The sequence below is a fragment of the Triturus cristatus genome, chromosome 2_1 (genome assembly GCF_964204655.1).
Source record: "Triturus cristatus chromosome 2_1, aTriCri1.1, whole genome shotgun sequence".
NCBI classification, from domain to species: Eukaryota; Metazoa; Chordata; class Amphibia; order Caudata; family Salamandridae; genus Triturus; species Triturus cristatus.
This window is the reverse complement of record NC_140581.1, coordinates 829,945,882-829,962,123: the sequence shown is the minus strand read 5'-3', so window position 1 is coordinate 829,962,123 and position 16,242 is coordinate 829,945,882. Positions and strand designations below refer to the sequence as shown.

Here is a 16,242-nt window from a genome sequence, read left to right as displayed (position 1 = left end):
GTTTTTATTTTTTAACATTAAAAACAAAAAAGAACAGACAAAATAATTAAATTCTATATATTACATGCCATAGAATCCAACAACAAGCAATTGCAATACATTAAAACATTAAAAGATGAAAAATTCTTTATTTTGTACGATAATACTTATTTGTGATCATTCCTCAGTAAAGTCTTAAAGATAAAAAAAAAGCTATGGAGCCGTGAAACCACCCCGTGGGGGGGAAGATGGCGGCAGCCGGCTAGAGGCAGTCGCAGGCTCGTAGGCTCGCGTTTCTCGGCAGACATGCGAGCGCGCTGAAGGAGTTCGGAACGGCTTCAATTCGGGGAAGGAAGCTTCTAATGGGCATTTTATTCCCACTTTGTGCAGCTTTCAGAGGCTCGAGGTCCGGGAGTGTTGCATTTTGGCATTCTGGCGTTCAGGTGCAAGGGAGCACTAGAGGCAGTCACAAGCTGGCGTCTTGCAGTAAACACGCAAAAAATGCCAATGGTTCCGGATCGGCTTTAAAACCTGGTAGGAAACAAGAATCATCGAATCAGTTTCTTTTTCTTTCACCGCTGCAGCTTTAAGGGGCTCGATGGATAAATGAAGCTGTCTTGGACTGGGAAATTGTAGGATTTTTCCGTTTAGGTGCAAAGGAGTTTTGGAGGCTCCAAATATATAAAAAAAATAACTAATTAATTGTAATCGGCCAGTGTCTCTCTTTTTCTCCCTCGGTATCAAGGCTCGGCGCTTAGCGCCTGACACGATAGTGGCAGTGGAGGGGGTGCTGGAGGCTCGTGGTGGGCGATGGTATGAAGCAGCCGCCGGTCTCGCGGTGAGGAGAGGAGTCGCGGCAAGAGTTGGGATTAGATCGGCGAGGTTGTCCGTTGAGCCCTCTAACCCCTCGTATCGGGGGAGCAATATCACCCTTGAACCTTTACAGCTTCACTCAGAGACAGCTACGCCGGAGATAAAAAAAAGAAGCCAGAAGGAGGCTGTTTTCAACACATGGCGATCTTCAATGACTCCAGTAAGGAGAAGGGGGAGAGACTGGGGGCCCAAACTTCACTTTGAAAGGGAAACGGGGGCGCAAATAAATCATAGCTCACAGCCTGATAGTAATAAAACTAAACCTAACAGGTATACCCTTAGAAGTAGAGAGATTTGGGGGAGGGGGAGAGCTTCCTCTGAACTAGACCCTGCAGCCTCCATGACCTCGGCGACACTAGATAAAAAGCAAGGAACTATTAAAAAAGTAATTACCCCTCCACAGATCACGGCTGATAAGAAAGAAAGGAAAAACCCAGGCAAAGCTAAAGCTAAAGCTATTAGAGTAACCCCCTCATTAAGATCATTCTTCAAAGCCCAGACTTCGCAATCTATTGTTGGGGGCAAGATAGACCAACCAGAGTCCGATACAGCCCTAAAAAAAGGCGAAGCTAAATTGTCCATAACTGAAGGCTACGTAAGACAGAACTCCCCTAAGGAAAGAATGGAGCCACTGGTTCTTGAAAACAGATATGAGCTTTTAGAGCTGGAGAACAGCGCCATTGCAGATGTACCTCCTCTCATTCCACCTTCCAGGCCGCCCAATTTGAATCATCTTACCTCTGGGAGAGAGGAGATCGCCCCCCCGGTTGAATTAAACCCTAGAATTGGTACAAATTAACCAAATGCAGGAGCGGCGTCCTCCCTCACAGAAGGTCTATTAACAACCTTTCTTTCAGAAATCAGAGAAAAATTTGCGGTTTCAGAAAACAATCAGTTAAAAATACAAGCAGTATGCGAGAATCTTGAAATTAAATTAAACGCAATCTCTGACAGGGTGGGAGTTGTGGAGGGTGCAGTGGAAAATTTAACAAAACAAGTCGAGAAAAACACTTACGAGATACAAGCACTACATGGAGAAGATAGAGCTCTAAAAAGAAAAACTAGAAGTCTTAGAAAATGCCGCAAGAAGGAACAATATCCGCCTCTTAAATGTCCCGGAAGATGCAGAAGGTAGAGACATAAAATCATTTGTTATTAACCTCCTATGTGATATCCACTCCGATCTAGATAAAACCATCTTGGAGGGAGACATACAAAGAGTCCACAGAGACCCTTACTTTAAAAAAGTTGGGAAGAAAAACCCTAGAAAGATCTTGGTCAATTTCAAAACATACACCATAAAGGACAAGATCTTATCAGAGGGACTGAAAGCAGGAGAGTATAAGAGACTGGATTGGTCCTTGCGAATCAGATCGGATATATCCCACTTTACCCAGGAAAAACAATGGGAGCTGGGGAAATCGCTGCAGGAATTAAAAACCCTGGGTGTCACAGCGTCCCTACGCTTCCCAGCATCGTTGAAGGTAATGTGGGATAACAAGATGTACATTTTCAAAGATCCCGAGGAAGCAAATGCTTTAATTAATCGAATTAAGAGCTCCTCAGCGAAATAAAATAAAATAAACACTTATATGCCCTGATCCGAGTCTGAGCCTGAAAACAGAGGAATTCCTCTAGTAGTTGAAAGGGAGGTTCCCCTAATGGGTGGGGGGGGGGGAGCCCACTCACAATTTAGAAATATTGTTAAGGTTTAATTTGCACTGGGTGGGGAGCATAGGGGAAAAAAATAAAAAAATGTCCTCGGATGAAGCAGCAATCTCCAAAAAACATTTTATTCATCTCTATCCTAATCAAAACACTGAAAAGTACAATTTAGTTTGTAGTCAAGAATGAGGAATTTGGATATAGAAATAATGACTTGGAACGTAAATGGTTTAAGGGTACCCAGAAGGAGAAACAAAATATTGGAATATTTAAGATTGTCGGAGTGTAAGATCTTTCTTCTACAAGAATCCCACCTACTGAGGGAAGAATGGGAGATAATCATAAAGCAGCACAGGTGGATCGAACACTGCATATGTACAAACCAACCTTACACTTCTAAAGGCTCCGCAATTTTAATTAAAAAATCAGCATCGGCAGCGCTGATAGAAAGTGTGGTGGATCCTGTAGGCAGATGGGCGGTCGCAAAAATAAAAATAAAGGGTCATGGAATGTCGCTGGCAAGTTACTATGGCCCCAATTGGGACGATCCGAACCCCCTTCTCTCATTGATACCCCATTTATTAGAAGTAGATGATGACATAATCTTAGGAGGGGACTTTAACTTGGTCTTAAATCCAGGCAGAGATTCGACCTCCTCCAGAGCCATATCTTCCACAGCGAAAATGAGAAGAGCTGTAAGACAATTAATGGTGGATATAAACCTAATAGACATATGGAGCGAGATGCTGGCTAAATCCAAAACGAAAGGTAGTAAATTCACTTTCCATAACAAAAAATGCGGTCATAGATCAAGGATTGATTTTTTCTTAGTTAGTACATTCTTTTTTCGCAATACGGTCCTAGTATCACACGCCCCCCAACACCTGTCAGATCACTCTGCAGTCATGATTAAAGCAGTTTTATGTAAGACTCAGTCATCTCGAAGGTGCACCATAAATAGAACATTACTGTTGGAACAATCTATTATTCAAAAACTAAAAGTAGAAACCAACGAATTTTTTGAAAATAATTTAGATTCTGCAGCAATTCAATCAGTGTGGGATGCATATAAAGCTTTCTTGAGGGGGGTTTTATTAAGCATTAATTGCAACCAAGCCAAGAAACAAAAAGAGATATCAGGAAAGTTAGAAACTGAGCTACAAAAACTGTATGAAATCCTGGAATTGGATGAAGATAATGAGAATATCTTAAACAGCATAAAACTAACTAAGTCTAAATTGAATAATCATCTAGAAGCTATATTAAAAAAAAAATGGGAGGCCAGCAAATTAGCTCACCACGAATATGGGGAAGGCTGTGGCAAGCTTCTGGCTTGGAAAACAAAAACAGACCAAACGAGAAACATGATAAAAGATATACGTTCCCATAAAAACGGGCTCATAGTCACAGAAGAAGCAGAAATTGAGGAATCCTTTGTTCATTTTTTTGAATGTCTATATGGAGGGGAGGGCAACCTGGATGTGGGAGCCATGGAGGATTACTTGAGGGGCCTAGACCTCCCACTACTTCAACAAGAAGATAACGATTTTTTAAATGCTCCAGTAGTATTAGACGAGATAATGCAAGTAATAAACTCCCTAAAAAAAGGAAAAGCTGCTGGCCCCGATTCTATCCCCAATGAGATTTATAATTTACTTAAAGATGAATTAGCCCCAGTTCTCCTTCAGTTATTTAATGCATCTTTTTTTAATGGTGATAATACTCCCTCTTCATGGGATGAAGCAACTATCATACTCCTTTTAAAACCGAATAAAAATCCACGTGAGTGCGATTCATATCGCCCAATATCACTTTTAAACTGTGACCATAAAATTTATTCACAGATTATCACAAAAAGATTAAACAAAGTGTTAGATCCACTTATCCATCAGGACCAAAAGGGCTTCATGAAAGGGAGGCAGCTGAGCCAATTAACCCATGATCTTATTGGGGCAGTCGACCTGGCGCAGACATATAAGGTTCCCTTGGCGGTTATGACATTCGATGCCGCCAAGGCTTTTGACCGGGTCGACTGGTCATTCCTATTCAAAACTCTACAACGTTTTGATCTTGGGGACAGATGTATAACAGCAATAAAGGCTTTATATAAGAACCCCTCAGCTAAAATATTTATCAATGGGAACCTGACTAGAGCAATACATATTGGGAGAGGAACGAGACAGGGTTGTCCCCTGTCTCCGTTGCTCTTTAATATGTATTTCGAACCGCTAGCCCACAATCTAAGATTATCTCAGAACATCATTCCCTTCAACTGTAATGGGTGGGAAAAAAGATTGGGTCTGTATGCGGACGACTTAATTATATTCATCGGCAATCTGGAAAAATCATACGGAGGGATATGGCAGGAATTAGAGAACTTCGGAAAGGTCTCGGGCTATCTTCTCAATCAACAAAAAACAGAACTTATGAAGTGGCACATGGATTTTGAGAGCCCCTTCGAAAAAAAAGAGATAAGATACTTAGGAATTCAGATCGTGCAAGACATCAATAAAATACCAAAAGTTAATTTTGATAAAACAACTAAAGAAATAGGCTCCCAGCTACAATCATGGAGAGTGCTCTCTCTCTCTTTTTTGGGTAAATCCAATATTGTAAAAATGTCTATAATCCCAAAATTCACTTTTTTGTTCAACGCTATCCCTCTAGAATTCCCAAAAAAGTGGTTTGGGAAAGTTCAGGGGCTCCTCTCAAGGTTTATATGGGCTGATAAATGTCCGAGGATTGCACGAAACAAACTTAGGAAAAAAAAGGAGTACGGAGGAATCGCAAGTCCTGATCTCTATTTATACATGTGTGCATTCCAATTAAAAAATTTTCGTCAACTAATGCTAGAGGACTGTATGTTCTCTCCTCTATTTAAAGCCCTTACAAAAGATTTCTCTAAAAAAGCTGGAAAGTTTCTTTTCAAATTTGGGAACCCCAAATTTTTCAAAAAGGTAAAGCTTAAGATTTTAAGCGCGGCAATAAAAATTTGGACGCAAGTAAGACGTTTGCTAAAAATCCCATACTATAATGAAGCTGCGCCAATTTGGGATTCTCCTGGTACTCCGGAATGCTTAATGGACAGCTTGGCAGTTCCGTTAAGAAGAGCGGGGATCAACACTTGGGGACAAATTCTATATGAAGGCGATATAATTTCCTGGCCTCATTTATCATCTTTAACTGGAAGGTCGATTTCTAAGTTTAAATACTATCAGCTGTCTAGTTGGATAAGATCTGCCGGCAATGACGTGAATGGCAACTCAAATTTGGCGCACAAGATATGCACTCGCAGTGGTAAAGAAAAAGAAGTGGCTGCCTGGTACTGGCTACTTGTTCAAGGTGGTGAGGATGACCAGCCTGCCTTTATGGAAATTTGGAAAAAAGATCTTCCGGATGAAGACCTTGAAAACATCGGGCAAGTATCTATGTTCTACCTATGGTCCTATGTAAATGCTGCTTCTTTAAAAAAGAATCCCATCTTTACAGTGCATAAGGCGTACTGGACGCCTCAGAAAATCTCAAAGATGGGAAGTCGAGCCATTAAGAAGTGCCCCAAGTGCGGAGACGAATTGGCCAATGAGGTACACATGTTTTGGAGTTGCCCGGCCTTAACCCCCTTCTGGGATAAAATTGGTAAGACCCTTTCTAATATTATGGGTTTTGAAATAAAGCTGTCAATAGTCTCGGTTCTTTTTGGGCTAATACCTAGTGAGTTTGAAGAGCGAAGATTAACCAGAAACCATAAAGCGTTATTTTTTGTTTTGATATTGCTAGCCCGAAGGGAAATATGTATTAACTGGATACTTCCATCTTCTCCCACGGAAGTAGGTTGGGTACATTCCATTCAAAGGATAGCTATGTTAGACCAAGTAGGGACTCATAAGAAAAAAGCCAGAATGTGGGAAATATGGGATAACTCGGTAGAGTTAGGGACCAGGTACACTTAAGGGGAAAGGGAAGGGGGTGAGGAGACTCGAAAGAGAAGTGAGTCTAAATTGTTTAGCTTGTTGATCTTCCCTCTTTTTTTTTTTTTTTTTTTTTTCTCGGTCCGATGATTACCCAGTATGCCCAAGGTAAAGCCCAGGCGTATGGGCTGAGCAGGCCTCTTTATATGGGCAACGTGCATTATGGGCCAATGTAGACTCAAGACAAAGACGCAAACCCACATAAGGAGCTGAAGGTTCGGTTTTTCGGAGGGGTGCCCTTAAGCCGGTAATTACAGGTGTATTCCTTCAGACTCCAACTTGGGTTAGAGATTCGCTTTTCTTGTTTCTTTTTCTTGGAGCATGCTACTTCCAAATGAGGACTAAAAAAAAAAAAAAAAAAAAAAAAAAAGCTATGTGTATCAAGAGATAGTCAAACAAATTTTAATAAACATATAGGGCTAATTTTAATTTGGGCAGTCAGGCCATCCTCCGTCAGGGCGACAGATTAAATTACTCTGTACCCCTGCCAGAGGAGCCCATCAGTAAATATTTAAATGTCCGTCAACCCAACGAACATTTAAAGCATTGACTGGAACCGTCTTAAAGGCGGTTCCTGCTAATACACTGTAAGTTTGCTGGATGGCTCTGTCAAACATGATGGAGTCGTGTGGCAAAGTTACACTTTTTTTTATTGTCAAAAAGAAAATCCCAAAGCGGGTTTTTCTTTTTGAAAGAAAAATGGCAAGGGGGCATTGAGCACTTTTCAGTGCCCCTTACTGCCAGGTTTTTCCTGGGGCTGACGGGTATTGAAAAACCAGCTATATGTTTGCCCCTTTAAATTAGGTGGGTGGACATACAGCCAAACCTCTAACGGCCATTTCTCTGTCAGAAAAGTTTGCCTGCAGTGCAGATGGAGTAGTCTCCGCCATCGTCAACCTATGGTCCCCCCGAGTTTAAATCGGACGGCAGACCATAGTCGTGGCTGGACGGGAACTCCATCACCGTTTAGAAGGAGTTCCCTCTCTGCCAAAATCTAAATCAAGGCCATAATCACTATAGGGCCTATTCACAAACCACATTTTGTACTGCAACAATTGTACAACTAAAGTACTACAAAATGCAATTCACAGACCTATGAGTGTTAGAGTCCCTTCCTAAAACACTCCTTAACTCTCCCTAAACCCCTTAGTACTCCTACCCAAATCCCTCCAGTTTATTAGAAAGTATGTCCTTGTTTCCAAAAACTCTACTTGGTCCCACCTACATTTACTAATAAGTAATAAACTTACATTTGTGATGCTGTCCCAAAGAAAAGATAAAAGAGGTGGCGGTGATGATGCACCCACTCACGAAGGAGTAAGCCCATTGTTAATCACCAACTGTCCTTCAAAAGTTACTACAGGCAAAAGGTGGCCCAAAACAGTAGTAATTGGTTCCAGCTTAGTGCTGGAATAAGTCCAGCACCACACATAGCCAACCACGAGTACTGCAGCACCCTCCCGTAGAAAATAATAGAGGTAGGGACTTAAAATAAAAGCCCATTGGAAATAATATTAAATTAAATGACATTATTTAAACGTTTTATACATATATACATATCTATATATATGTATATATAAATATAAAAATCTATATATATGTATATATATATATAAAAAAACTTTTAAATAATGTAATTTATATATAATTTAATGTTTAACCTATCTAAAAAAAGCCTATTAATTATTTAATTATAAAATATTTTAACAACCCTTTTGACTATGAATTACTGTAACATTCATTTTTAATACGAGATGATTAAATTACTTTTACGTAATTCTATACATTAGTTTTATTAGTTAATAATGTATGATAAAAATGCATTTTTTTAATGTAAGTTGTGAATGTATTTATTCATTGAACTTCAGAGAATTAATTTAATTTCAAATTAATAGTGCTGTAGCATTTTTAGTTTGTTCTACATTTAAGGTAAACATATAACTTTAATTAACATTAATATTTAGCATAAATGTATGTCAGAGCTGGAAACTTCCAGTTAACACTTTTAAGAATTATTAAGAGAACGTGGTCTTTATAGGCAACATTCACCAAGTATTAGGCAGCGCAATTGGCCTTTCATTCATCATTGTTACCTTGCCGGACACTGATTTTAGAAGCTTAGTCAAACTTACGTTTCACTCCATGCTGATCCTTTAACAGTGTGTCCCCGGGCTAAAATCTTTGTAAACCTTTCTCTGCGCCGTTCATTCTAGCACCTTTTCCCCTTGTCTCCTGCATAGGGAACTAGAATGATAATTAAAAATAAGTCGGACAGTTTAGTTGCAGAAATAGATACAGTTGCACACTTTCTTCAAGGAAGCATCCACGAGCTAAAAGAAAAGTGTTACATTTGTTGTACGTGCAGCTAGCAACAAAGTTTTCAATTTTTATATTGGAAGGGCCAGACATCAGAACCTCTCCCCTTTTTAAAAAGAAATCCTTGTGACCTCTTTTTTCAGCTGCCACCTTTCCGCCCTGTGTCATTTTTTCAGCAGTCACTGTTTTACTAACATTTTCTCTAGTCTCATTGTTCTCATCATGAATCGCCCTCCTCCTCAGCTATCCGGCGTTCTGGTTTTAACCGCGTTCACTGTCTAGCTGGCCTTACGCTCCAGCATGTAGTGACCTGACGGAAGCCCCCCGCTGACCTTCTCAAGCTTCCGCCAACTCAGAACCTCAGGCACCACTGATGGCCCAAATTCAGCCCCCCCCCCCCCCCGCCCCTACAGTTCGTTGTCTTTCACTGGTGAGAATTCTGCTAGTCGCACCAGGTAGGGTTCTGGCTTGGGGTGTCCAATGGTGCATAACAAAACAGTGTGAGGCCTGTGATCCACGGTGGGTGCAGAGACAGCGACTTGGCTAAAAAACCATAATATTCTACTACCGTTTTGTTGGCCTTTCACATTCTGGTAAATACATATAAAATATTGACATAAACACCAAGTCATTGGTGGCAAATGTGCTTTTTTAGATCATGAAATCTCAGTTAATGCGAATGCTGCAGATTTTGAAGATTGCTACAGAATTTAATCCTGGTTGGCGCACTGTGGAATAGTGTTGAGCATTTATAGTTCTATGAGCCCCAGCCTGCAACTGAAAGCACTCTGACTATACAAGTCATAATTTTTATATTGTATACCACACAGTATGATAGACTGCCTCAAAATGCGCAAAGAGATTTAGGAGGCTATTTACAAAGATAATCTACACTTGAGAGTAAATTACAGTTGTAATTTACTCCAAAGATTGGGAGATCTCCACCCTCCTGTGAAGTCTCTCAACGTTAAAGTATAGGGAAAGTAAAAACATATATTTAACTCGAAAAGAAATTAGTAAAAATAATTTTATGTTAAATATAAGGTGAATTAATATAAAGTAGAACAAAATAAAAATGCTCAAAATGCAACATCACTATTAATTTGATTTTGATTACAACCTTTTATTAATTTAAATAAATGAAATACAACACATTTTTATAAAGATTAAATAAAAAATTCCCACTCATAGTAAAATAACTAACATTTTGAATATGCATTTATAGCTATTAAAAGAATTGTACACAGTTAATTAAAAGTAATTTAAATATATTTTAATACGACTTAGGTGCCGATTCCGATCCTGTAAAACCCGGGTACGAATGGTCGTACGGAGCATATTCTCCGTCCGACTCGTACCCGGGAAAACCACCTTACAAACCCACAAGTACGATTCGTACAGAAATACCATTTCCGTACAAGTCGTACAAAACACCGACCGGCTAAAAAATACCCACAATTCTGATCCGGGACATCGCGTACGGCCCGTACCCATGCCCTCAGAGCGTGGGTATGGTCCGTACCACGCATACCCCTACGTCACCACTACAATGGTGGTACGGACCGTACCCACGCCCCCCAGAGCGTGGGTATGGTCCGTACCACCATTGGAGTGGTGACGTAGGGGTACGCGTGGCACGGACCGTACCAAAGCCCACCCAGAGCGTGGATACGGTCCGTACCACCATTGGAGAGGTGTCGTAGGGGTATGCGTGGTACGGACCGTACCCACGCTCTGAGGGCATGGGTACGGGCCGTACCACGCGTACCCCTACCTCACCACGACAATGGTGGTATGGACCGTACCCAGGCCCCCCAGAGCGTGGGTACGGTCCGTACCACCATTGGAGTGGTGACGTAGGGGTACGCGTGGCACGGACCGTACCCACGCCCCCCAGAGCGTGGGTACGGTCCGTACCACCATTGGAGTGGTGAGGTCGGGGTACACGTGGTGTGGCCCCTCAGAGCGTGGGTACGGTCCGTACCACGTGTACCCCTAAGTCACCACTACAATGGTGTTACGGACCGTACCCATGCCCCCCCAGAGCATGGGTACGGTCCGTACCACCATTGGAGTGGTGACGTAGGGGTACGTGTGGCACGGACCGTACCCACGCCCCCCAGAGCGTGGGTACGGTCCGTACCACCATTGGAGTGGTGACGTAGGGGTACGCGTGGCACGGACCGTACCCACGCCCCCCAGAGCTTGGGTACGGTCCGTACCACCATTGTTGTGGTGATGTAGGGGCACCGTGGTACGGACAGTGCACACCCTATGAATGCAGGGGTACGGTCCGTCTCACCCGTACCCCTACGGCACCAGTAGATTATGGATACAAGGCTTACACACGGCACAAATGTCGGACTACGGCCTGGTGCAGCATATTAGCAGTTAATTGGGGGGGGGGGTGTATGGCCAGGACAGCAGTGTACTGCACCAAGGGGGTGGGTGGGTGGGTGGCTGCAGAGGACTCCCAGCAGTGTCCAGACATATGAGGGGTGGGTGCATATCACTCCCAGCAGTGCCCAGACATATGAGGGGTGGGTGCATATCACTCCCAGCAGTGTCCAGACATATGAGGGGTGGGTGCATATCACTCCCAGCAGTGTCCAGACATATGAGGGGTGGGTGCAGAGAACTCCCAGCAGTGTCCGGACATATGAGTGGTGGGTGCATATCACTCCCAGCAGTGCCCAGACATATGAGGGGTGGGTGCATATCACTCCCAGCAGTGTCCAGACATATGAGGGGTGGGTGCAGAGAACTCCCAGCAGTGTCCAGACATATGAGGGGTGGGTGCAGAGAACTCCCAGCAGTGTCCAGTCATATGAGTGGTGGGTGCATATCACTCCCAGCAGTGCCCAGACATATGAGGGGTGGGTGCATATCACTCCCAGCAGTGTCAAGACATATGAGGGGTGGGTGCATATCACTCCCAGCAGTGTCCAGACATATGAGGGGTGGGTGCAGAGAACTACCAGCAGTGTCCAGACATATGAGTGGTGGGTGCATATCACTCCCAGCAGTGCCCAGACATATGAGGGGTGGGTGCATATCACTCCCAGCAGTGCCCAGACATATGAGGGGTGGGTGCAGAGGACTCCCAGCAGTGTCCAGACATATGAGGAGTGGCTGCATATCACTACCAGCAGTGGACAGAGACATGGGTGTGTGTAAATCATCCTCAGATGACCACAACTCCATGGGTGTATGAACGCATCCCCAATGTGCGACTGTTGAGAGTGCCATAACAACACATCACTGACAGCAGTGTCCCACTCCCATGAGGATGGATGTCTTCCCCCCACTGTATGACACACCACATGTGGGTGTGAGGACAAAATACACATGCATACCCACCCCTGGCGGATGCAGCACAATACACACACTGAGATCATGTCACTAGACTGTATAGTCATGTTAAAGCCTACTAAACTAAGAGAGCCAAAGGGAACACACACTGTCACGCACATCCCAGCACTGATAGGAATGTACAGGTGCTGGGCCAGCCACCAAGTTGTTGTCTCCCATGGAAGGAATAGGGAGGACTTCCCACAGATACAATGTCAACAATTGTGAGTCATGCGAACACATACCCTGCTGAACAAGTACCATATGTGTGCCAGGCTGGGAGTACACACATGGATAGTGCGAAAAAGGGACAATTGCTACATGAAGGCATGGCAACATACTCCATACACAAGTATAGTGACTACCAAGGATGGCACAGACGATGCAGCCGGAGACATTGATGAGCAGGCATGGCCATAGTTGAATGGATCCGTCACCCATCAAGGAAATGTAGACACAGGTTCAGCACAACAATTGTGCAACTCCCTGCAGGGAAGATGTCAGGTGCCACAGAGGAAGGAACACTCCTTGGGATAATGTCTCCAACTACAAGAGCATACACAACCAAATACTATTTTGTGATGGCACGCAGATACCAGGGTCCACCCCATGAGCAGCACACTGCAACATTTCCCAGACACCTAACACATGATCACCACCCCAACTCATGGAGCATCAGCACCAACATCAATACCTGAAAACCAATCCTGGTCAAAGGAAAAACAAAATGCTTTATTCAGCATTAAATTAAAAGGTATTAAAGGAAAATATTTACAAAGGCCATAGGCCAGTCCAGATGCGAAGTCCTCACGTCTCCCCGAGCTTGCCTGCACATACTAAACCTCTGGTTCAGCGACTGGGGGGGGGGGGGGGGCATCATGTGGGGAAGGACCAGGCACCGCAGGGACAGGAGGGGGAAGGGTAGGTGTTGTGGGTGCAGGGACGGACGACTCCACCACAGGGGGTGGGTCAGCGCCAAAGGTGGCGGTTAGCATGGCGCTGCACACGTCCGCAAGCTCGGCCAGCGTCTCCCCTGCACCCAAAGGAACCACAGGCCCCAAGGAGGGGGGGGGGTCGGAGGGATGGGTTGCAGCGCTACTGGGGGAGGTGGTGGACAGGGGGGGGGACTCAACTCCCCTACCCGTGGAGTGCCTTGCCTGTTTGCGTGATGGTGAACAAGTGGGGCTGAGGCCCAGCACAGCCAAGTATGTCTCCTTCTCAGACTGTGGGGCAGGGGAGCCGAGGGGAGTGACATTGGAGGGACTGGGGAGTGAGGCATGCGGACTTGGACTGTGGCTGCGTGTCTGCCTGTGTGCCCTAGACCCAGTGGGTGTGCCTTCTTCCCCCTGTGGGTGACAGGAGGTGTGCGCTTGCCCTTCCCTGTTGGTGTGCTGCCTGTGTCTGGTGGGGTGCGTGGCTGGGAATGTCTGGGTGTGCTTGGGACAGGCATGGGAGTGGGAAGTGTGGATGGTGCAGGGGTAGGGGGGGACGAAGCGCTGCAGGAGACTCACTGCTGCCGTCAGTGACGAGTCCATGGACCTCAGCAACATCCGTTGGTCAGACATCGCTGATGACATGCCCTCCATGTACGACACCATCCTTGTCAGCAGCCTGGTGTGGCCATGGAGGACAGTCAGGATCGATATCTGCCCAACCTGCAACTGCCGCTGAAAGTCCACAGACTCTGCAGTGAGGGCAGCAGGGGAGACAGGGGCAGGGAGTGCGGTGCCTGGCACGAAGGAGACACGGTGTTGCCCTACACGGACAGAAGGGACACGAGCAAGTGGGAGGGCGGTGATGGGAATGGAGGGGGCGGTGACAGTTGTAGTGCTGCTGCCAGCTGTTGGAGCAGCCTCCGCCCCCTCAGGGAGCTCAGCCTCGGACCCGTCAGCGTTATAGTCGGTGTTGGTACTAGACAGGTCCTCCGCCTGACTCCCCTCGCCCTCCGTGCCACTTGATTCCGCCGACTCCCCAGCAGTGGTGGCACCGGTGCTCAATCCCTCCTCCTGGTCCGTGCAGGTGTCTCCCCCGGTGTCCCCCGATGATGCTGTGTGCAAGGTGAAGAGACATGAAATAATCAGTCACCTGTGTACATCTGACACATGAGTCCAAACAAAATAGGTCACAGTGCAAATCAGGAAATGCATCATGAGTATCATCTAGAATACTCCGCACATATGTAAGCCATGCACTCCCCAGTTGGTTCACCCACCATGCCACCTAATAAAATGAACATCAGGACACAACAGCAAATAACTCGATATCAAATTATACAGAGAAGCTAGTGTCTGTGAACAGTGGAGCACAGCCAGACTATGAAGGCATGCCACCTCTTGTTCACTGTGAAAGAAACAGTATTGGTGCACCCAAGGCCAAATAAAAGACGCCAATGCTGAAGGTGGCCCCACACTCAGAGACCTGTGAGTACTTTGTAAATCCTAAAGAAATACATTGTGATCCCTTGGGAATCACAACACTTTACACAATCGACATGTTTGGAATGTGTGAATGTGCCACTTTTGGAACAGAACACACATGTGCTTGGATAACAGAAGTCACACAAGGAGGTGCACACAAAGCTACTTTTACACAGTCATTGTATGAGCTGCCAGCCTAATGCAAATAAGCCACTGTTAAGAAGAAATGTGGTATCAGGAAGTACATATACATGGCACCACGGTGGTCTGGATGACTTGACACCCGTAAGTTGGTATCAGCAATAACCGAGGACTAACCCAAATGCAACCACACTGTGGGAACATGTATATGGATAATCTCTAATCAATTTCATTACAGAACTGTACCTTTGTTTTAAATGTGCCAGCGTGTCCCCTAAAAGTGTAAAGGTGGTTTCTTGTGCACTTCCTTGGGAGACATCTGTCAAGCAGGCACATTATTGTCCTTCACAACAAAATATCAAAGTCAACCATATAAACTATTGGGACATGTTGACAAGTGTAGTCAGTGCCAAGGTACAAGTCATCTTGACTAACAACTTGAATCATGCCACCTGTCACATGGCCATCCGTACCATGATGACACAGTTGGCAACACATCTGACCCACTACCTGTCATGTGGAGTGGCACACATGTCCAGACACAGGACAATGCATTAGCTAATGGCCCTGCAATTGTGTCGGAATAAGGAGCACCTGCACTGAGGAGACACCCTCATGGGAACCAAGAATGTCCACACAGATGTCAGCACACACATACCAAACTACGTAGCATCTGGAGCACACACCGGTGCCAAAAATGGATGAGCAGGAAACATGTCTTTTAACTTTTGACACATGCTGCAAAGCACATACATTACTCCCTGCACAACATGCCTGGGTCACTGCACGTAGAGTGTCTGTCCAGACAATTATCACACACAGGTCAGACCTGGCAAGGAGACATAAGGTTTGGACATGTAGGCAGGCGCGGTGCGTCCATTGGGGCATTGGGGCGTTGCCCCCCGCCCGCGCCCGCAGCTCCCTCCTCGGTGTCTCTGAACTTAGTTTACTTAAGTTCAGAGACGCCGAGGGTGGGGAGAACTGACAATGCATTTCAGTCAGCATGACGTCGGACCGTGGGCGGTCCGGCGTCATGTTGACTGACATGCATTGTCAGACAAGCCATGGAAAGGCAGCACAAGTGCGCATGAGTGGGCATGGAGAGTAATTTTTAGCCCGTGCCCAGTCATGCGTACTTGTGTTTTTACTGCCTTGTGCATGCCCATTAGGAGCCCCTCGGTCTCCTAATGGGGAGGCGGCGGTCGTAGCGTAAGCTGTGCCCTCAGCCAATCCTGGCGCTGCAGCAGCGCCAGGATTGGCTGAGGGGTTGCCACACCAGTGCTGATGTCGTGATGTGGTGTTCCAGTTTGAAGGTGGCAGAGGCGCCAACGCGGACGGCGGACCAGGAGCAGAGGCGGTCAGGTAAGTTTTTCTTTTCATTTTATTCACTTCTCCCGCTGCTGGTGATAGGTTTGGGGTGGTGTTTAGGGTTATGTGGTAGGGTTGGGGTGGTGTTTAGGGTTGAAATTTGCTAGGGTTCCCGGATTCTAGGTCTCAGGGCCCGATTCAGGTTCGTGCATAATGGCGGTGTT

The 16,242-nt window shown here is 45.3% G+C and overlaps 1 non-coding gene across 1 annotated transcript; it reads right to left on the bottom strand.

The window, feature by feature from the left end:
- Positions 1-15,850: 15,850 nt before the first annotated feature.
- On the bottom strand, positions 15,851-15,978 carry LOC146865936 (small nucleolar RNA SNORA49). The gene has a single exon (XR_014977661.1). It is a non-coding gene; the product is annotated as a small nucleolar RNA SNORA49 (small nucleolar RNA).
- Between the last annotated feature and the right edge of the window lie 264 nt (positions 15,979-16,242).